Genomic DNA, 22,233 nt, shown 5'->3' on the forward strand with positions numbered 1-22,233 from the left:
TATAATGAACTCATTCAGTTTTTAAATCAAGCTTAGGAGCTACAACTCGTGGGCTACAAGTACCTTGTATGTCTATGAGTACATGTACACACACTCCTGTACACACAACAGCGCAGAATACTCTGTTAACTCCTATGTGTCTACAAAGACATCTCTATTTTTTTATAATTTTGTGGTCAGTGTATCATTTATGGCTGGACTGCATGTACAGGATGGATGTACTAAAACTGTTAAATTTTTTTCATCTATTTAAGTCTGCATTTAGCCACCTCCAATCATATCAATACATTCACAGAGTCAAACTCACAGAGCAGATTGCTGTACTCACAACATTTTATGCATGGTGAGCATTCCCATACAAACACCACTAATAACCTGATGTTCATGCCCATCTCCACATCTATTTCTGTGATTTTATTTATTTATTTATTTATTAGGGCCCCTTTCCTTGACTAGTCTCAAAAGAAATCTGAATATTTAAGGAGTAAAACAGATGAATTGGCTAAAGGAAAATTAAAATGTATTTACATGAGCAATGTTAAGGTGTTATTACCAAAATGCAAGGACTTTGACAGCAGATATCTGACTAGTGCTGTGCAAACTGACAAACAAAATTCTTATCTCCATCCACTGGAGTCTGATTTAGTACAATAAATCCCAGCATAGCAGTTCAATCATATGGGCACTTTAAATTGGGATGTATCATGAATCATATTAGAAAGAAGACAAAGGAATGTACCCTGCTGGGAAGATCACTAATGATTAATAAAACTAGATCAGGTTACTATAAATATGTCCCGGGTTAGAAAAGGTCAAGAATCCTTAAAGGACACTACAGAAAAATCATATTCAATACAAAAAGCAGTGCAACAGTAAATTGAATTAAAAGGAGTCCTAGGAACCAAATCTTTCTGTATTAAGCAAGCAAGGCTAATAAAAATCTAGGGCACAGACAGGATTACTTTGGCTGCAGGATACATAGCAGATAAGATAGCAAGTCAGTTTTATATTACAGAAATGAAAGTGGAAAAAAAATCAGAACTTAATGTTTCTGTGTATTTTTCCTGCCCCTAACTTTTAACTATGTTAAGAGAAGTAACACAACTTCACTTCTAGTAATGCCAGAATAATAGAATCTGGACTTTGAATTAATCCCTTACATACTGCCCTTTTGGGACGATTTCCACCAGATCCAAACTACATCCATTCCAGAAAGTTTGCTGTAAATGGAGTGATAAACTGAACTGATTTGAGAGCCTTGAAGGCTTGAGGAGCCCCAGATGATGTGGGCATCTTTCTCATTCAGTTATTGGCAGAAGCAGGAGTGCAGGGCGTGGCTCCCCCAGTGGCTCCTCCTGGCTCCATACCCTGCTGAGTAATGCACAGGGGGCCGTGTGCCAGGACTGCAGAGTGCCCAGTCCTCACCCACTGCATTAGGCTCAGAATAAAATTATGTGGATTCTTACAGATTTCTTTTTCTTAATTAGTCAAAAAGTTATGGGGAAAAAAAAAAAGTCCAGATAAATACAGCCTGATATAGCAAAAAACCAGATTCCTTCACATAGATTCCCAAACCAGCAGCCTTACAGGAGTAAGGTTTCCCCTTTTGGAGAATATCATTGCATCTGCCCATATGGTGTGTTTAACTCACTGGAGTCACTTTCAGAAGTGCTCTTGACAGACTGCCAGGCCTGGTGCCCTTGGAGGAGGCTGCTCAGGGATACACAGGACTTGGAGATGGGAAGCACCCACTCGAGTTACCAGCTCTCATTCTTTGAAACAGAAGCCATTCAAAGCAAGGGAGCTCTGCACAAATCATTGCCATCACCTACTGATGAGCAAAACTCAATGGGATTGTTAAAAGCAGGTAAACTCCCCATTTTTTGGGAGGAAAAGCATAAAAAATTTTGATTCCCCATAAGAAATATTACATTTTACATGATGTTTTATGTTGGCTAAGGTTTTTCCTTCCCTTGAGGACACTTGGTGGTGGGATCATCTCCAAAAATGTGGACAACTGCCATGGTGCCAGCTTAAACATGCTATCCCATAACTCCATCTCCAGCATGAGCACCAAGCCACCAGGGCAGTGGGGGTCGTGCCTGCCTCCCACCACGCTGGGGCTGTGGTTTCCAGAGCAGAGCAGCCCCTGGGGCTTCCATGGCAGCCAGATCAGCACAGCTCAGGTGCCTTGGCTGTCATTTTACTGCTCTGCCAGTACTTCCTGCACTGTGTTTTATTTTGGTCAGAGCTTCCTGTCTGCTCTTTGGGACCTTATATTTCCTGGGGGATCAGAAGCACAAGGGTAGCCCTCAGTGCCAAGGCCTCAAGCAGTAGAACCCTCTTTCTCAGAGGGCTCTTCTGGAGAGCAACAGCATGAGTCCTTATCTTCCTCTTGTGGAAGAGCAGCGAGGTGCAGCTTTGGCTGACCATCAAGTCAGCCTCATGATTTCCTGGATGTGCAGTGAACTCACAAGTCCCTGACACCTCCTGTAACTTCAACCTGCTTTGTCAGTGTGACACGATGGGTTTGGCCTGCACATGTTCCTGCGACACTGTAAACATGACAGCAGTGCAAAACAAAAGAGCCCCTGCTTGTTATCAGCAGTGTGGCTCTGCAGATAACCAGCACTCCACTGTCAGTGCAGCCAGGGAACTGGGAATGCCAGAGCCAAGGAAACCAAACATTACAGTAGGCAAATCTGGATCTGACTTTGGAATGTAAAGCTACCACGTTTCAGTGCTGAGATTGCTATACATCCACTGTCAAAACATCAATGCAATTGAAAACTTCACAAGCACACAAGGAAAACTTCCCCAAAACAAATGGATAAGAAACCAAGTCAAGAGGATGTCCCATTGGATTAATCAGTCCTCATCAATTATCTCAACAAAGTATTTGAAAGAGAAGACAAGGTAAGAAGCAGTAGAGCAAAGAGTTGAGGTGCCCTTTTGTGTCCACTAAGGCTCAGCATACCAAAGGAGTTTTGCAGGGATTCTCTACTAGGTCACCACTTGGAGTTGAGCCATTGCAGGTGAGCATCCAAGGGCCAAATGTAACTCAGGTTTAATAAGGTTCATCGATGGTACACACCTGTTTTCAGTAGGTGAAAAGATCAGAGACCCCGTAAGGAGATTGTGCAAATATCCACCATTTCCAGTGCAACAGTTAAATGGCAAGGAAGAAAAAATATTGCTTTGATGTGGTCTGGAATTCCCTTTTTTAATGCCCAAAAATGTGAGACCAATACAGTGCATTTTGCACAAATCAAAATGTCACATTTACTTTTCACGTACTTTTATGAATGATGGACTGCATTACTTTTTAGAAAAATGATGACAAAGCTCTTCTGTTGGCTGCATCTCAAGAAATTACTCTGACGGTGAAGTAATTTTCATAAAATAAGATTACACTCATGATGGAGATGAAGAAAAACATCTTCCTCATTCCTGAACTCTGCAACATAATGATTAAGTCTTGTGCCTGGAATATGTCCCATCTCTTCAGACAGAAAGAAAAGTAGAATAAGACAGGCAGAATGATATGTTTGTCCTACTGATCTGTTGAATAGAAGACACAGTAGCAACTCTTTTTCCTATCATGAGCTCTGAAGCACACAGACCTCCCAATATTTTGCCTGTTAAGGGTTTGATGTTGGACAGCATTTCAGCAAGTGAAACAGACACCTGTGAGTTCTCCATTCAACCCAAAATATGATGAGGATGGACTGAGGCATGACTTACATTGGTGCAACAGCTACAGAAAACAAGGCAGGTAGTCAGCAGGTAGGCAGAGGTGCAGGAATAAAACAGGAGTTTGTGCAATTAAATAACAATGGCCAAACCAAGAAGCGTAGCTTAAAAAAAAATCAGCAGAATTTAGATATAACTGCATGCAAGGACCTAGACAAAATAACTTGGTAGGAGAAGTCATAATCTGGACCTGAGGATGGGCAAGATGCTGGCGTTGCCCAAACAGACTAAGAGAGGAGGTAGTGATGAAAGCTTGTGGCCAGAGGCTGAATAGGGCACTGGGCAACCTGATCTCATTGAAGATGTCCCTGCTCACTGCAGTGGTCTCAGGCTAGATGAGCTTTAAAGGTCCCTTCCAAGCCAAACTATTCTGTAATTCTGTGGTTCTATGAAAGGCTCTGCTTTAGTTGCATGGAGCTTCAGATGACAGGTAGACATCCTCAAGGAACATCATCAGGGAGACAAGTCGAGATTCTACCTTTGACCAGGAATAACTGAGGGATGGGGAGGCAGATTTGAGGTTTGCCTTAGAGTCTCTCTCCTCTGAGAGCTATAACCTAACTGAGAGCTATTAATGAATTAAAAATACTAATTAAGTAAACCTCCAGGTACTTTTAAACAATAGGTAAGTAATAGTAGATCCATCACAGAAATGAAAATGGGTCAGATCAGGTAAGGAACACCAGAAAATTGCTCAGACCCACATAGGAAGTCAGCAGCAGCTAGGAAGCAATCATGGGAGCCTGGAATTACCTTCCCAAACTGACATGGCTCTCCACCCTGCCAGCTTACATGTGTGCTTATATTCTAAGATCCAAATGCATGTACAGTGTCTCCACTGTACAAACACTTCTCAGTTCTCCACAGTATCTCCTAAAAACTCTCTGCACACAGATGCTCTGTGGCACTTGTTATTAAAACTGCTCCTCCAAAACAGCTGTCTTCCATGCAGAGCTTTCAAAATACTAAAAAAAATTCCCTGACCTGCAAATGGTGCTTAGTCACTGTTGTGCTGTATTCAGACCTCCCTGTGGCAACGTATTATATTATAATTGGAGAGAGAATCATATACATTGGGAATTCTATTGTACCAATAAATATTTCAGATGACACTTGTAGAAGCAATAACTGAATCCCACTGCAGCTGATACTCAAAATTACCTACAATCTTCCTTTAAAAAAGAGGTGTTTTAACACTGCTGTTCAATCATGCTGGTTGTCAGGCAATCCTTCTTCATAACACCCTTTAGGTTAAAGTTTGGTTAAAGTTTACAAGCACTTAGATATTCCACAGTGACTGCACTTTGCTAAGTTTTACATTAACCCACACATTTTTTCTTAACCTGGTTAGTAGCATATCTCAAGCTATATTTGAACTATCATTAAGTAAATGGGAGACACTATCAGTTTGTAATGTAACAGTTATATGAATATACCATAAAGCCAAACTCTAACAAAATACATTGCACAAATATGTGTTTCTGCCAAGACATTTTCTATTAAGCAAATTAAATGCATATATTAATTTTCTCACTCTTCTGTACATAAAACCCAGGCAAGTTTCCAGAAGAATAATGGGAAAAACTATGTATTCAAGGTGCCCCACAACATCTCTTGCACATGCTATTTTCCTGTTGTTGGTAGGACATTTCTGCACTGACATTTCTTACATGACCCATTTTGGTGCCTAGGAATGTGTTTGATTTAGCTTCACACAAACATAAGAAAACAGGTAATTTTGTCTTGTTTCACTTCTCCTAGACTGGAGGGTCATTCCTCTGTTGGACTGTAAAACTTTCGGACAGCTAGAGGCTGAATAACCTCTCTTCAAACTTTAAAACTCTCTGCAAGTTTCCTTTAAAACTTGTACTCCACATGGCTATTAAAAATGTAAGAGAAGCGGAGCAAAGCATCAAACCGACTGTTGCTACAGAAGATGCCAGCAGTCCCTCCTTGCTTCACGAGCATGCAACCCTTCCATTTGGACTGCAGGATAAACTTATGTAAGGCACTGCAGTGCATGAGAAAGCGACACTTAGACCTGTCCCTGGCGAAGGGGAGATCAGCACAGTGCAAACAAGCCGAGCATCGCTCCCCTCTCCGCCTCCCGGGAAGCGCATCCGCCACCGACCCCAGCGACAAGCAGCAGCACACGCTCTATCACCGCTACCGTCCTTCCCTTTCCCTAAAGGACTTTAAAAAAGAGGCAAAAGTACCGTCTCGTCCTCGCACAGAGAGGGGGGGAAACACGTGGAGCAGCATTTGCCCATGCTGGCAGGACAGCCGCCCACCGGACCGACAGCCGCCGGACAGCCTCCCGCCCGGCCCGGAGCGCAAAGGGATGTCACGTCCCGGCGCGCCGGGACCGGCCAAGGGCACCTGGCACCCCGATGCCTCCCGGGGCGCCAAGGGATGCCGGGGCCGCGGTCGCTGTGCCGGGAGCGGGGAAGGGACGGTGCCGCGGGCGGGCGGCTGCGGAGCCCGGCGGGTCCGGCCCCCGGCCAGCGCTGCCCGCCCTGCCGCTCGCCGCTGGATCCGGCCTCTCCCGAAAAGGCTGCTCCGGCTGGCAAAGGCTTGCCCACCGCAGGGCACGTCCAGCAGCGCCATCGCAGGGAAGTGCCGGGGCGGGCGGCTGCGGGACGGGGCTGCAAACTTCGCAACGACAGCCGCAGAGGCGCTGAAACCCGAGGCTGAGCCTGGGCTCCCAGCCGGGGTGCCGCTGGCTTCTCCTCTCCGTGCCGCATCCACGGGCACCGATGAGCGCGGTGCCCGTGCTGCGCTCCCGCTCGGATGGCGCCTTTAAGCCGAGCGGGTCCCGGCTGGCTGCCGGCGGATTGCTGTCCCGCAGCGCTCCCAAATCCACTCCCGGATCTGCCGCACTGGGCTCCTCCCGGCCGCCGTGCGGGCCCCGCCGTCCTGCCGGCTGTGCGCGGCTGTGCGCGGTCCTGCGCTGCTCTACGCGGTCCTGCGCGGCTGTGCCGGCGCGTCCCCGGGCGAGCGCAGCGCTGCGCGGCTCCGCGGGCCGGGCGCTGCCTGCCAGCGGCTCGCCCCAGGCTGCGGCACCGGCCGCCAGCTCGTCCGCCCGCCGTGGGGGTGTCCCCCCCATCCCGGGTGTCCTCCCGCTCCCGGGTGTCCCCCCTCTCCCGGGTGTCCTCCCTCTCCCGGGTGTCCCCCCCATCCCGGGTGTCCCCCCCTCTCCCGGGTGTCCCCCCGCTCCCCGAGACGCTCTAATCGCCCCGAAAGGACTTTCCCTGAAGTCGCTTAGTTAACCGTGAGTTAAACGATCAGCACGCACTGGACCTCGGTGACTCCTCGTAATGGCAAAAACAGTATCAACGTACTCAGAGACTTCTGTAATCCTCAAGGGCTGGCATAATTTTTTGCCCCTGCATTTATATATTTACATCACAAAACCTAACCTTAAGCTGCCTATACACACGGGCGTGCTGTATATATCCGGTCTGTATCAGTTTGCCCTCTGGGAACACATTTTCTTGGCCGGACCCAGGACATGGAGCCGCAGCAGCCTCATTTCTCCTGGGCTGCTGCCTTTGGCATGGCATATTTACAATACAATTTTCCTCTAACAATTTACCTTAAAGCCAATGCCGGGAAAAGGCAAAAGAGCTCAATGACTCACACCTAAGGTGGTACTTGTGCTGTTTAACCTGAAAACCACTATTTTCCTGAAAGCCAAATCACTACCAAACATACAGAAAAGTGACGTTGCCCGTACTGCTGAACAGCTCTGCCTTCTGCTGGGAAAGATGCTCAAGTCTGTGCTTCTCTGGACAGATGTTTTTGTTTAAATGTTTGTTCAACTGTGACTGGTGATGCACAAAGTGGTTTTAAAAATAGTAGGAGCCAACAAGAATGTCCAACAAAACTATGTTAAATTACGTTTAAATTCTCAGGTAACTTCGGTTTATGTCAACTTCTCATTCTCTCTCTCACTCTTCCCCAGTCCTGCCAGGACTTCAACTAAAGTTTTAGAATATCACAGTCAAGTAATTAAAAACAAACAAACAAAGAAAGCCAACAAGATAGAAACCCCGCCTATCACACAAATAAACAAAAAACCAAAACACCAAACTGAATTTAAAATTGCACTCCAAGTACATTACTACAAACGCCTTCTAACATTTGCTTTCAAGACCTAACTTTCAGCATCTGAACAGTAATTTGGTTGCCTATTGAACAGCTACAGAGTACAGGTACAATAAGACTTCCTTGTGTGGTGAAATAATTTCATCCTCACTGTAGGAGCTTCTCTTTCTTGCCACACAACCTGAAATCTGTAATTTGGATCTTTTACAGCCCAAATCCCGAATGGAAATTTTTTAACTGCCATACAAAAAACCTACATAACCACTTGCAGACAAATTACCACGGCATTTCTCTGAGTTGGCCATTAGAACTACAGTATTTAGATCCACCTCTGACTGTCAGGCAGGGAAAACAAAACCTGGTCAATATTCCTTTCGTAATGCTTTTAAAATGAACAACTCATCTTCTTCAAGTGCTTTGCTAAGAATGGGGGATTTGTGGCTTGCACATGATTATAAATCCAAGGTAAATGTTAGCTAGCAAGGTCTATGCATGACTTTAGTATCTCTTAAGCACTAAACTGGAAGAGAAAATATTAAAGTGAAACTTAAATTAAGTAGAAACCATCTGTTGTCCTTCTGGCAAGGGTGAATTGAGGTCCCACAGGCTGATTTAGGATTGATAAGGGATAAGGATGTGCTTGGGAAAGCTGCTGGGCTCTTTGGTCAGCTTAGATCCTTTTGGAGAAAGTAAGACTAAACTCAGTTTGAATTAAACCTCATCTTTCAGGTCAGTAAGACTAAACTCAGTTTGAATTAAACCTCATCTTTCCGGTGTGTAGCATTAAGGTGAGAAAAGACCAAAGTTGAGAAAGCAAGTGGAAAAAATAAACTATTTTAAAGAGCAGTTCCTCAGTCAGACACACAAACGAGGAGGATGAAGAAAGAATTTAGGCGGGGTCTGTGGTGGCAGCATGCTGACAGGTTGGTTACTATATGGAGGGCTTTGAGCACACATCTGAGGGCAGCAATGCCTCGGGAATTAAGGATACAGAAAGGGAAATGAACGTAACTGAGACAGGAGCAAAACACTCAGCAAAGCAGGCACATCCAAGGAGAGGCCAGCCCCTACACCCAAATTCTATGAGAACTGACACTTTAAACAGCAGGTTCAAAATAAGGTTTTAAAATTATTGATTCTTAATTTTAAACTGCAAGGGCCATCTGCTTGATTTCAGTGGCATGTGGCACGTGGATCAAATACTGAGAGGAATAATATTTTAAAAACACCCTGTTCAGCACAACAGAGCATCAAAGGCAGATAGATCCACACCCGTGCAGACTGCTGCCTCTGTACACTGAAATAATTGATATTTTTACATAAGGGTAATATGTAACTCCCACCTATTGGGGACCGAGTGACCACGTGGCGCCACCACCACAACATTTCTCATCGGTCTGGGAAAGACTGGGAGATGCTGAAGAAGTGTTAAGTGGGGAGGAGGCCTTTGGGGGAAGAGGACAAGGAGTCGCAGTAAATGGAACTATTGGGCTGAGTGGAGACAATGAAGAGAGCTGTTCAAACAATCAATCCTGAGGGCAAGTTATGTCGTTCACTTTTGACCCTGGTCAAACATTAGTGAATGCTGATGTGATGTTGGGATGCACTGTCCATCAGGGGAGATGCTAAAACACCAAGGTGAGAGAGTTAAAACACCATGCTTGTCAAACTGAATGCTATTTAGGGCTATATAGGGGCAGTCGTGATAAGAAATACAGAATACTGAGCAGTCCAAGGTCCCAATCACAGGGACAAATACCAGGAAATTCAAGTAGAAGATGGAAACTCATCAGCTGGAAATAACAGCAAAAACCTGTGTTGCTTATCCAGTCATGGAATGAATAAGAATGATGTCTACTGTATAGATCTGAATAAAGCAAATACAACCTTAGGTTCTAGGAAACACTAAGAGGGAAGTTTGAGTGCTTCAAGAAAAGTCACAGAGAGATCTCACCTGAAACCTCAGACAGCTCTGGTTCCCCATCTTTGGGGGATAGCAGTTCTGAGGCAGGGAATATATATAACCTACATCACTGGAGGGGTGTAAATACACATCTGCTTCTTCTATGAAAACAACAGTAAAGTTGGAAAATTACAGCTTTCTACAAATATAGGGAGAACAGTAAGAGAGGCAGAAGTACTTCAAAGTCAAAAAATGTATTTATGTAAGGATAAAAGAATGTGAACTTGGGCATACCTAAATCACAAGAGATTCTGAAACAGTTCTCTGGTAGAAACAAAGGAAAATATAATGACTTTCAAGCTGAGAATCAATCATTTTAGGGAAGAAGTTATAGTGTTTGGCAACAGGGAGGATCTGGATTTGATGACCTGGAATGAACTTTGCTAGCCTTTCCTTTCCATACCAATATATTGCTATGGATTTTGCTGATGGTCCACACCCAGAATGTGAATGTGCCTCTGCCAAACTGCTTTGCATGGAGCTCTGTCCCAACAGATCTGGCTCACATTTCCCTTCAAGGCAGAATGAACAAGTCTGTGGATAAGACAGAGATCAACATGAGCTGGGAAAACCTGCACTGTTAGTTTAAAAAAAACATTCTTCATAAAAGCTGTGGTTTTGTTTCATTACCGGAAAGAGAAAATACAGTTAAGTTCCACAAAGAAAGGTAAGTTCCTTATGTAAAGGATTAGGAACAAACCTAAGAGGAAAGAAGTCTTGTAAATTTAGATTTTAAAACATAAAAGTAATTGCACAAGACAAGTGACTTACCAGGGTATGTTTTACAGTATTTATTGACTTCAGTGGAAACACAATGTAGTTAGCACCTGACAGGGTAAGGCTCCTAGGCAATTAAAGGCCAAGGAGGATACCTGCATGTTCCTAAATGTCCCAGAGGAGTGGTTCAGTCTATAAACAACCTATTCTAATGGTAAAGAGGCACCATGGGCAGCAATTTTCCCCTACAGTGGCAGAATCAATGCCTTCCTCCACAATGCACATAATACTATGCATATTTACTGCCCAAGCAATTCCAATATTTTACATCTATCTGAATTAAACTGACAGAGGTAGGGATAAATTAGCCATATTTTATAATTTACTACAGTCCCCAAATGGGGCACATTATTCTCTTTAGCTCCATAATGGTCTTTATGTATCAGTGTATACATTCTGCTCTGTAGAGAATGAACAATCAATCATCAGGGTTTTATACATATATTCTAACATATATAAGAAGATTTTAATTCCTAATCATTAGTATCTGATGTTTCCCTATTTTATGGAGGCTGGCTAACCTTCCTGGGAGAGATATAGTGCTTTCCCTGGATTTTCACAGTGCAAAGATGTGGCGAAGTGTGAAGATGGAGAAGGAAAAACAGAACTGAAGACTGGGGAAGGCTCTGGGAGATAAAGGTAGTAATGCAGAGCTATGTGTGTCCCAGAGCAGGAGAATCCTGAAGGGAACTGCATATTATTCATCCTTTATGAAATGCTAGAAAGCCTTGCTGAGGGGCATAGCATGTGAAGTATGTCAAACAAATATTTCATTTAATTTGAATAGATAACACTCTGAGGGCATGAGCAGCAAAAGACAGTGCAGGAAACGTGAAGGACATGTTTTTGCAAGAGGACTGCCAGCTCCAGGAATTAGTTGGTAGGGCAATCTCCAGTGCTTATGGAAATAAACAAAAGAAGCAAGGAGAAAGCTGATAATGGTGAGGACCAAGGAGACTGAAGGCAGCACCATGGGGATACAGAGAGAGATTATTGGGAGAGAAGGCTGAGGTGGGGCATACCGGAAGTTCAATAATTTCTTCACCTGGTAAAGAAACAAAAGTACAGATTCAAAAAAGAGATGAGACTAAGGCGAGAGGAAAGATTGTACTGCAGGTGGCATTTCAGAGGACAAAGGGACATGCAGCGGTGAGGGGAGACAAGGAACAGGAGACCGCGGGAATGAGGAGAGACGTGTCAGTCAGATGCAGCGGAGCTGGTGCACGACTGAGGCACGGCAGGGTCTGAGGTGTGTCGGCTCTGGAGAGCGATGGACAGGCCGGGCTGTCGGCAGCTGCCGCCCCTGGCATTCCCCGCAGTCAGCGGCGGGAGGTGACGGTGGCAGCGACACTGAGCGCCCCAAGGCACGGCGTGAGGAGGAGCCGGGCTGGCGGCATTCCCGGGGACAGGGCTTCTGTCTGAGGCACTGCCGAGGCAGAACAGGGCAATGCTATTCCAGCAATGTACTCTGAACAGGAGGCTCAGAAAATCCTTGAGTGGCATGCCAAAAACAGGAGAGCAAGGCAAAAAGAAGGGACATCCAGCACATTTTATGTGATTGTCACAACCTATTTCTCTGCATGTGCTCTCCTCAAACTCTGTTACAGTTTGTGTGACGGAACATGCAGGTGGACTTTGTCAGAATTTTGATATCTACAAGAGGGAAGTTGAGTACACTGACAGAGTTGCAGACAAGTTGAGAAACTGAATCTGTTTTTCAATAGGCCAAACATTGGCCTCAAAGACTGAAATTGATTTATTGTCAGTATTGTTAATTCTTCAATTCTGCAAGCAGTAAAATTTGAAAACAGCCTCAACTAGTCCTAAACTGTCTTTCCAATTTCACTTATTGAAATTGCCAGTCACATTGTATTTCTGTGAGTGCTTGAAACCAATGAAGATGAGCACTGCTGTCAAAGGAAATGTTTTAATCTTCTCCTTTCCTGGTCACTTGTTTTGTCCCAGCTTCCTTGCTAAAGTCCCTCAAGTGTTTGGGCACTGAATCAGATGGGGGTTAAAACTAAAGCAGGGATAAAGTGGTGAATTTGAGGAGAGTCAGCTTTTCTGGCACACGGCAAATCCCTAGGACAGGGAATGAAATCCACACTCTGCTGTTAGCCAGGAGGAGAATCCTGTCACAGGAATCCTGAACCCTAATCTGGTCAGACTGAAAACTACAGTGGAAAGAAGGAAAGCAAATACATTCACTGTTACACTTCACTTTCCTTGCTGGAGGTGCATTACAAGTTTTCTCTGACACAGCTCTCCCATCATCAGTTTTCCACATTGCTTTCACACATACACACATGATTCATTACTTTCCAGGTTGGGGTTGTTTATTTTTGTTCTTGCCTAACTTAAAAAAAAAAATAATCAGAAAATGTAACAGTGATTTGGGGATTTCTGAAGTCATGAGCAGTCAGGAATGAGTTTCAGCGAGATGACTCAGCTAGAGCTGAAAGTTATGCCAGATGGCCCCAGAATGGCAATTTCCCTTGGATTTACAGTGAGGTTTCACATTTTGTGCATTAGTCAGTACCATGAGGTTTAAGTGATCCTCAGGCAATTTATATGGAAGCAAATGTTTTTTAATATAGTTTTTCAACTGTACAATTATGCTATTGCATATTTGGATGAATAGAATGTTTACTCTAGAATTTAACAAATTAACACAGACTACATGCCCTCTGTTTCTGAAGTGAGAGAGCCCAGTCAGATGACTCCTTTTTAAATTCAGCTCTCATAAAAAAAGAATGTGAGGATCTAAACAGAATTCCTTCAGAGTTTTGTTATTTCTGCAAGTGTAGCCTTACATGTACTGTAGTGTCAGTAGCTTGCAAGGCCATGGATTAAAATTCATGAGAGAACAATGCTTCATTACTATGTTTTCTAGTTCTTGATGTCTGGAACAGTACAAAGTAAGCATTCCAAATGAACTAGGTCTTGCTGTCAGGGAATTCATGCTTCCTCATATGAAATATCATTCATGCACCAAGATCACAAGGAAAAATGCATGTTTTCACTGAACTCCTCACCTGCTCTCTCCCCAGGAATACATCCCCTGCAAGGCTATATCTAAATTCCAGACTTCCGAGTAGCTGCAAGCAGATAGCCATTTTCTTAAATCAGCTTTGCAGAGAAATGTTCCCTTCTCCCAACAATCCTCTCTCTTCCACTCCCGAGTTACTCTGGGCCCAAGCCAGTGACAACTTCAAGCTGCTGTACTTTGAGGCCAAGCAGAGCAAGGCACAAGTGCTGACATTCTATGACAGCAATGTCAGTGGCAAAATATTCCAGCAGGTTTACATGGACCAAGTTTCTCATATTGGAAAGATTCTCAGTGCTCATGTACTTACCACCATTAATGGGAATTCAAATTATCAGCTGTGGGCTTGGGAGGTTTTTACACAAAGAAAACATAACTCAGATGATTTTTAGAAGTCATTTTATAAATGTATCACTTATACTAATTCCTTTGTAGCTAGAGCTGGATTTAATAAATAATAAATGATAAATGATAAATAATAAATGATAAATAATAAACAGTTCTCAAATCATTAGAATAACCACACCACCACCTTCTGAAGTTACGACATGTGAGAAGTGATTGCAGGAAGCTGCACGTGAATTAGTTCTCAGAGGTGAGAGCAAGGCCAGAGAATTTCAGGGGGATTGCAGCTGAAACCTTTTAGAGTTCATTTCTGGAACCAGACAGCTCAGACCTTAAAGGGGGTTAAGCAAGAGACAGGCTGTGCATTGGGTATATGATCCAAAAGTGCAGATACATACTCTTGGATGGCTGTGAGGACACAGAAGGAGTATCAAGGAAATATACTTTCAACTCAAAAGGACAGCAAAAATGTCCTAGGAACACAATAATTACCATTTATATATATATATATCTTTGAGTCATGGTCTGTCTAATCTAGATCCTGCATCGAGCCATGATTATTGCCAGAAAATTCAGAAGGAGCAAGTAACCCTGCATTAGAGGGTGTGATGAAAAGCTGTTCTGCATGGAAAATTCATCTTAACATCTATCTGAAAAAGGCTTCCAACTTTAAAATAGGCATCTCCCCTCTAATGTGTATTGCACCACCAAATATTAAATGTCAAGTTATTCTTGCTGCCTACAGAACTTAGTAGACTTTAATGACAAAGGAATGGTTCAATCAAATAGTATGATTTTTTTTTATTGCAGGACATGATACTTTACACAGTTGCTTTTCTATAACTACATTTGATGAAAACATCCCCTCTATAAAGGCATACATTGGCAAACTGCTGACATGAAGGTGTGGATTTACTTTCTCTTCTCAAAGTGGTTTCTTCTAATAACTGATCATCTCTACTCCTAAAAGTCTGTGCTTCCTTCATGTGTTGAAGCTGCAAAACTTCTGCAAAAGTTTAGCAGGGATTTCTGCTAAACTTTCTCCTGATTGGGGGAAAGGGCTTTTTGGTATACAGCAGTACCTCCTTATGAGAATTATTCTCCTCTGCACTCATCCACTTTGCCCTTTTTTGCAAACAAACCAACAGTTCTCTGCTGTCTCTCACAAAAAGGGATTTTTCCAGATGTCAGAGCTGCTTATTACTTGTCTCTTTTTCCTCCCCTTTTTTTCATTGTCTTCTGAAGATGTGTGAGCAGCAGTGCTCAATGTCTGTGCTCAATGTCAATATTCAGTATCAGTCTCCCCAGTGCTGAACGTGCAGGTGCTGTCACTGCCTCACTTTGACTGGCTGCACCTCTGCTCACTCACCCAAAGATCTTGACAGCTTTTCTTAGCACACGTTCACAGAGGAGCTCACATTGATTTGTGCTGACACCAGAAACTCTAATTACTCCTGCGGGTTACTCCCTTCCAGCTGATGGCCAGACCACAGTTCCAGGCAGAGCTGGTTTCAGCCTGGCTTTGCTGCATCCATCACTCAAACCAGTGCGGTGGGAATGTGAGCCTGTTGGTCTTATATGCTCAAAAGTGCAGGCAGCTTGCACTCCACTCATCAAATATGGGGCTCTCCAGCTGCTGAAATCTGTAACCACAGTCCACATGGATTGCAAAGGAGATATGAAACTGTACTTGAAAAATTGAAGACCAAATCAGAACTTATAAAGGAAGTGCTGCATTTCTGTCAGCATGTCTATACGAGAGGTTTTTGCAGACGTGGCACGCGGCCTTGACACACATAAGGTGAAGTAGTTCTCATGGATATCTGTATTTTCAAGCCTTGCTTGGCACTGGAACAACCTCACATCTGCCAGGAATTCTGATCAACAGGGAAAAGTTCCACTACACTGCTGCAAAGTCCCTCTTGTGCGTCAGCTCAGAATGCATCTGCTGATGGATCTACATGAGAGGACTTGTGATATTTACCCTGTCACCCCCTGGGACTGCACAGTAATTTTGGAGAGACAGGGAGTTATATCAGCAGAGTGTTCTAGCTTAGGAGTGTGCAGTGGTGAGGGAACACAGTAAATAATCTGAAGTCTTTCTACAAATGACATTTAAAAATGCATTTGGGGCAGGGGAAAGAAGACAGAACATTTTTTTAAGTGCATCTAACACTCAGCAACTTCTAGTACTTCATTTTAACTAAAGATTGGTGAAATTGAGTTTTACATGAAACAGAAGATATTCTAATAATGGGAAAGAAGACTATGGGACTATGGGAAAGAAGTTCAAGCATTACATATGAATGGCACCTATATAAATATATGGTATATACCCAACTGTTCCCTATTTATTTCTAAATTAATCTTTTTCATGTATTTAGCCATTGCTTTGAGTGTGTTATGCTCCTTTTTAATGTGTTTGCTTTTAAGAATACCAGTTAGCAAGAGGTGAAAGAAAAAAAATTAGGCCAAATATCTGGAAACTTGTACCAAATCAGGAGGTGATCTCTGTTTTTTTGCAGTCAGAGCAGAAAGAAATCCCAAAACCTTTTCTTTTGCAACATGGATCCCACTGGAAATGCAGAGATATCTGGACAACATCCAGTCCCTCCTTAACATTTTCCTTCTACTTTCCAGGGCAGAATAACTCCTCAGACACTCACACTATCAAGCATATCTTTCCATAACAGGCATGTTATCTGTGGGTTGTCCTTGCCTCTCCAGAGGGCTGGGGAGCTTTGACTATCACAGGCCTGCCTTGGTGCTTACCTCCTGCCTGGCTGCTAACTGTGAGGCAGCTTAAAGCAGGCTGCTCAGCATGACACAGGTTTTTCCAAGAAGCTTCAAAAACCATTTCCAGAGAGGCAGCCAGCTTCAGCTGCTGAAGGGATCACTACTTAAGTATCTTGCACTCAGACCAATCCCCCAGGCTAAACGTCAGCCTGAGCAAGGTGCCTATGTCAGGCACAGGAAGAATGTCCCATGTGCCAGGTGATGCAATATTCCAGAAGAAGGGGGAAAACAGCTTTCTGTACTCTGGGGGAAGCCAAGACACAGAACTGAGGAGCTGTGAGACCAAAAGGGTGCTCCTGCAGCATGCAGCCAAGTGCCTGGGGTACCAAAGCTCAGGTGTATAAAAGGCACCTCCAGCCTCAAATAAGGTCCAAGTTCAGTGCCCCAGTACTCCCCAGCCTGCACACCAAAGGTGCCAGGGCTTCTTGTACAATCCATGTGCACACACTCAATACGTTCCCGGAGGAGAAGCATCGCTCTGGGTCTATTCATTGACTGTAATGCACTAAGCAATTTAAAAAACCCCAACAAAACAAACCAAGGAAGAAATAGCCAATTTCCCCCCACAGATGAAATGAGAGTGTGGTAATAATAGCTGTGGAGCCTGTTTGCCTGAGAAGCAGCCATCAGCCCAGCAGTGCTGCTGAGGACACGTCCTGCGCTGCTCACGTCTGCAGCTGCCTGGAGCCATGCGCTCGCTGCACCACGGGAACACCAACAAGGGCAGATGGGACAAACCTGTGTGGGATCTAAAATATTCATCACATCCATTTGGTGTAAATAAACATGAACAGTGGGAGTATCCCTGTCTGCAGAAGGGAAACTGCTCACTGGGCTCTCTTCTACAGCTCGCAGAGCTGCATGCACACAACCGCTGCTGCCTCTGCACCTCCTGCTGTACGTGGGCTTGATGGGACTTCTTGGCTGCCCTCACTCTTGCACTTGGGTGACACACTGGCGGGACATCTCACTGTCCAGTCCTCATCCAGGGGTGCCCATCACTGTGACCCTGCAGGCGATGCCAGGCCCTCTGGTGCTCTTGCCCTATCCCCCATACAGCCACTGGAAACACAGATCCTCTTCCCAGAGGGTCTCTGAAAGCAGAACACACAGCACAGTGTGCTTGTGTGCATGCAGGTGTGTGTAACCACATAAAAACACACTTATCTTCCCAAATAAATCCCCAAAGAAACGAAATATATAGTAAGTGACTTATAGACTAAGTCACCTTGACACACCAGTTTTCATCAGGCTTTTGCCTATTTAGATGCTAAATGCTCCAGGACTGGGATGTCATCTTTGTGTCATCCTCAAAATGTCTGGCACTCGTTGGGATAACTGTGGAATAACAAAACTGGAATGTCTTCATTTCCATCAGGAATGCTATATAGAACTCAAATATTAACAAAGAGGAATACATTGAGTCAGCCAAGTGCTTTCTGTTTTCAACAAACCCAGTTCAATCCCATTATCTTTTTGTTCTTTGTTCTGTGTAATTTGATTAAACACAAGCTAATGTTAACTTAAACAGATTGTATTCCACTGGTAAATAAGAAGATAAAAAATTGATTTTTTTAAGTGAGGCTAACCTTTATGTTTTGTGATGGCAAAAACCCTAATATTCCTGCAATTTAAAAGCTGGCACATAGTTGGTTTGATGCACATTTAGCATTGCCAGACCTTTATTATGAATAATAAATTGGTAATTTTTTATACTGCAGAAGTATTAAGATCACTTGAAAAAGCTGAAGTTCTATTGCACTGATCATTGTTGCCAATACTATTATAATGCACATATAGGTCATTACTGGGCATGTCTTTATTAATGGCTGTGCCACTTTGACCTGAGTGGAATGTAAAACCACCAAACAAAAGTATTGCTGCCAGAGGTGTGAAAATCCCAGCAGGGAAAAGGTAGAGAAGGCCATGAGTGTGTATCTGAGGGCAGGAGAGCTCCTGGGATGCTGTGATGGGCATCAGAATGAGGGATTAGGTGATTGCTGAAGTTGGCCACATAGGAAAGAAGGATTTGGATCTTCCAGAGGGACAGATTACTGAGAAGCAGCTAGCAGCAAGTAAATATGTGTCAAGTTACTCAGTGGTCACTTCTTCTTCTGGGAGGGAACTCAGTATTTGACCTCTCTCTAGGCTGATTCCAACCTTCCTTAGACTTCTGTTCAAAAATTTCATTTTGAAATGACTTCTGAAGATTATCTGTGAGCTGAGGCATGGCCTCCTCCTTAACAGCAAATTTAAAGAGTGACATTTGGTCTTGTTATAAATACTTTATGCACACAGATATGTGTGTAAAATAAGAGATATGCTGAAAAGTTTGCTTTTGAATGGAGGCTCTGCTTTTTGACTCCCAAAGAGAGGATGGGATCCCTCTCACCTGGACAGGTCAGGTCTTGTCCACTCCACTGCTAATGAGAGTTATGGTTTCCTTATTCACTTCCTGAAAGGTATCTATAAATTTTCATTTGGTAAATATTTCTGTTCCCACATTGAAACAGAAAAATTCTTTGGTTTCTGGTGCGATTAATACTTTCATATATGAACCTTGCACCTATTGATCTGCACTGAATTTTAGAGCCTTTGTTCTGTTACATTCCTACTAGAAATCTTGGTAGAATGCTTCTGGGAAGTAATCAATTGATCAGTTAAAGGAAGAAACCTCCAATAAACAAAACACCAAAAAAGCAAACAATGATTGATCTGAGGATATTTCCTCTTTGCTGTAAGAGAGGAATTTGAAATGCATGGAATTCAAAAGAGGTACACATTTCCATTGACTCCTTTGCTGAACCTAAGGAACAGCATGAAAGCACTGTGGTTTGGGTTTTCCCTGTCCTCTGCATGATCAGAGGCCACAATAGCACTGCACCCTACTACTCATCACTGCTTTTCCCACCACTTCCAATGTGTTGCCAAATCCCTCAAGCCCAGACAAATACCCACCCTGGAGGCTGCCAGCATCACAAGAAACACTTCTGACTCTTATGTGTTTTTCCTCTGCAGTATAAAATCAAGGCTGTCAAAGTTAGCTGCTTACACAGAGATCAATAATACAAACAAAAGGAGAGAATAAATCCACTTTTACCTGATGCTTGGCATGCATTCTAAAAATATTGCTCTTCAAGGACAACATGTAAATAAAGAGGCCTTTAATTTTTAATGGCCATTTAAAACTCTTCAAGGGGAACATTAGAATGCCTGGGGCTATTTCTTTTTTATCTCAAAATTTAAAATATTTATGTGTAACTAGCCAAGTGTCTCCATTTATGTGTCTCCAGCCACAGATACAAACATAGTCTAATTTGTTTGGGTTTTTTTTTTTTTCCAAAAAAAAGCCATGTAACTAAATCAATGCTTCCCAGGGAAGCATGTTCTTCCACCTTCCAAAACTAAAATTAACAATTTTGTCACAGCAGTGTCTCTAAGAAGGTCATTGAGGACACAAGGAGAAGCCATGAGGTTCCCTACACCTTTTTCCTTCTGTTTTGCAGGGCCTGAAGCAGAGCTGGCCAGGCTGTTTGGAAGCACTGTAAAATCCCAAAGGATGAGGAGGGGAGAGATACTCAGCTTCTTTGAGGTTCCTTTTCCTATAGCACCTCACCTACTCATTACCTGACTTTTGGCATACACAGCAAAGAAGCAGGGGGCCTGCAGAAGGTGATTTCCTTAATTTCACAAACCCCAATCCATTCCTTGGGTAGACTGACCATGTGTAAGTGGCCTGCAGGTCCCATTCCATCTACAGAGCTTTCATTGTAATGTTTGCACGTAAAGGAGTACACCTCTGGATTCTTACTGCTCTGTTTTACCATAACTAATAGCCCCACATACCCAACTTTGTGCATTTCTCCTTAAAAATCAGTTCAGAAAGCTCTAAATGATGACAGAGCTTCTTTCTATTTTTTTTTCCTTCCAAGTAAACAAAGATTTTGTTTTCCTTGCAATACAATGTTTTTAATACATAGCTCTAAACTGTCAGTGTTTGATGAGACCAAAGTGTATTTTTTTCAGGATTACAGAATGAAAATATTAAGCTGCTCTGACTGCTCTGGTCTTCATCAGGAGCAATGAAAAGAATGAACTTGCTCAATGCAGGACACGTAGCCTAACTGTAATAGTGAGGAGGGAGGAATGGCACTTTTCTAAGGACTATTCTTGGGCCAAATTCAAACATATTTTGCAAACGTTGAGAAAGCATTACCCCTGAAAGCCAGAAGGTCAGTCTTTCTGATAGTGCTGGCTTCTTACCACTCTGCCAGCACCAGGCACGAACAATAGATATATTTCTCTTGAACTTATTCTCTGAGACATTTGTGAAAATAAACCATTTTCAGCTTAGCCTGAGATAATCCCTTGAAATGTTAGCCCAAATTAGTGTTTTGGAGGCAGTGGTGTGAAGTGCCAAGCGACTTATAAACAGCATGACCAATTTTGCCTCTAGCACAAGTGGTCATTAGCATCTGGCCATGGATGTCATATGACACTGGGTGGCATATTGTCCATTCACAGGACAGGGACATTCCTCTCAAAAAGGCACACTAGCACACACCTATTCATCATCTGAATGAGGGAAAAGGTTTTTCTTGCCCATCCTGGATTTTGCAGGATATTCCCATGTGTGTTTACTTTTCTGGAATAGTAAGAATGTAGTAATACATTCTGGAATGTATTATATGTGTATATTATATATACAATATTATATAGCCATGATTAGATGCGCAGACACACACTCTCACTCTCTGGTTACTGGTGACACTTTCCCAGTCCTGGTAGACACAAAGTTCTGGGATGTCACCAAACACTGCAGTGTTGTCCCAACTCTTGTTCAGGACATCTCTGTGGTTCCTCCATTCCTCCATGCAGCTCATCCAGCTGCACTTGCGCTGGGACCTGCCTGTGGGAAATGGATTTGTAGATCCATTTCCCACAGACAAAATCAAATCCACTTCCCACACCTGTCCTGAGGAGTCTCTCCCCTGATGAAAACCATATCAAGAGGCCATGCTGCAGGTCTGGAAACTCCTCCAGGCCCAAGCAGAGTATGGGACAGACTACTCCAGCATAACCCTTTCGCTCACCTGCTCCCACCCTGGAGGTCTGCAGCCCAGAAAGGATCCCTTCTCCTCACACACTGGAGCTCCAGAGTCCTGCTCTGAAATTTCAGAGGCAGACCTGGGACTGCCCTTTCTGCTTGCTGGATTGCAGAGAGCCATTAGCCCAGTTTCAACACAAACACTTCTGTGGTGTACTAGAGATATGAAAATGGATTTATTTTCTCCTCCCTTTTTCTGTCCAGAAAGATTTTCTCTCCTGCATCTGTCACTTTGGGTTACTCCCCTTTAGATGGCACTGTTACCACTTCCAAGAGAGATCACGGCCGGGCCCTTCTGTGAACAGGGCTGACACTGGGCCAGGACTGCCACTATCGCTG

At 43.5% G+C, this 22,233-nt stretch overlaps 1 protein-coding gene across 6 annotated transcripts in view; it reads right to left on the reverse strand.

The window, feature by feature from the left end:
- The window catches only part of MTUS2 (microtubule associated scaffold protein 2), a 261,088-nt gene that overhangs the window by 22,542 nt on the left and 216,313 nt on the right, over positions 1–22,233 (reverse strand). The gene's annotated exons all lie outside the window — the stretch shown is intronic.

This window comes from Melospiza georgiana, chromosome 2, assembly GCF_028018845.1.
Source record: "Melospiza georgiana isolate bMelGeo1 chromosome 2, bMelGeo1.pri, whole genome shotgun sequence".
Taxonomy (NCBI): Eukaryota; Metazoa; Chordata; class Aves; order Passeriformes; family Passerellidae; genus Melospiza; species Melospiza georgiana.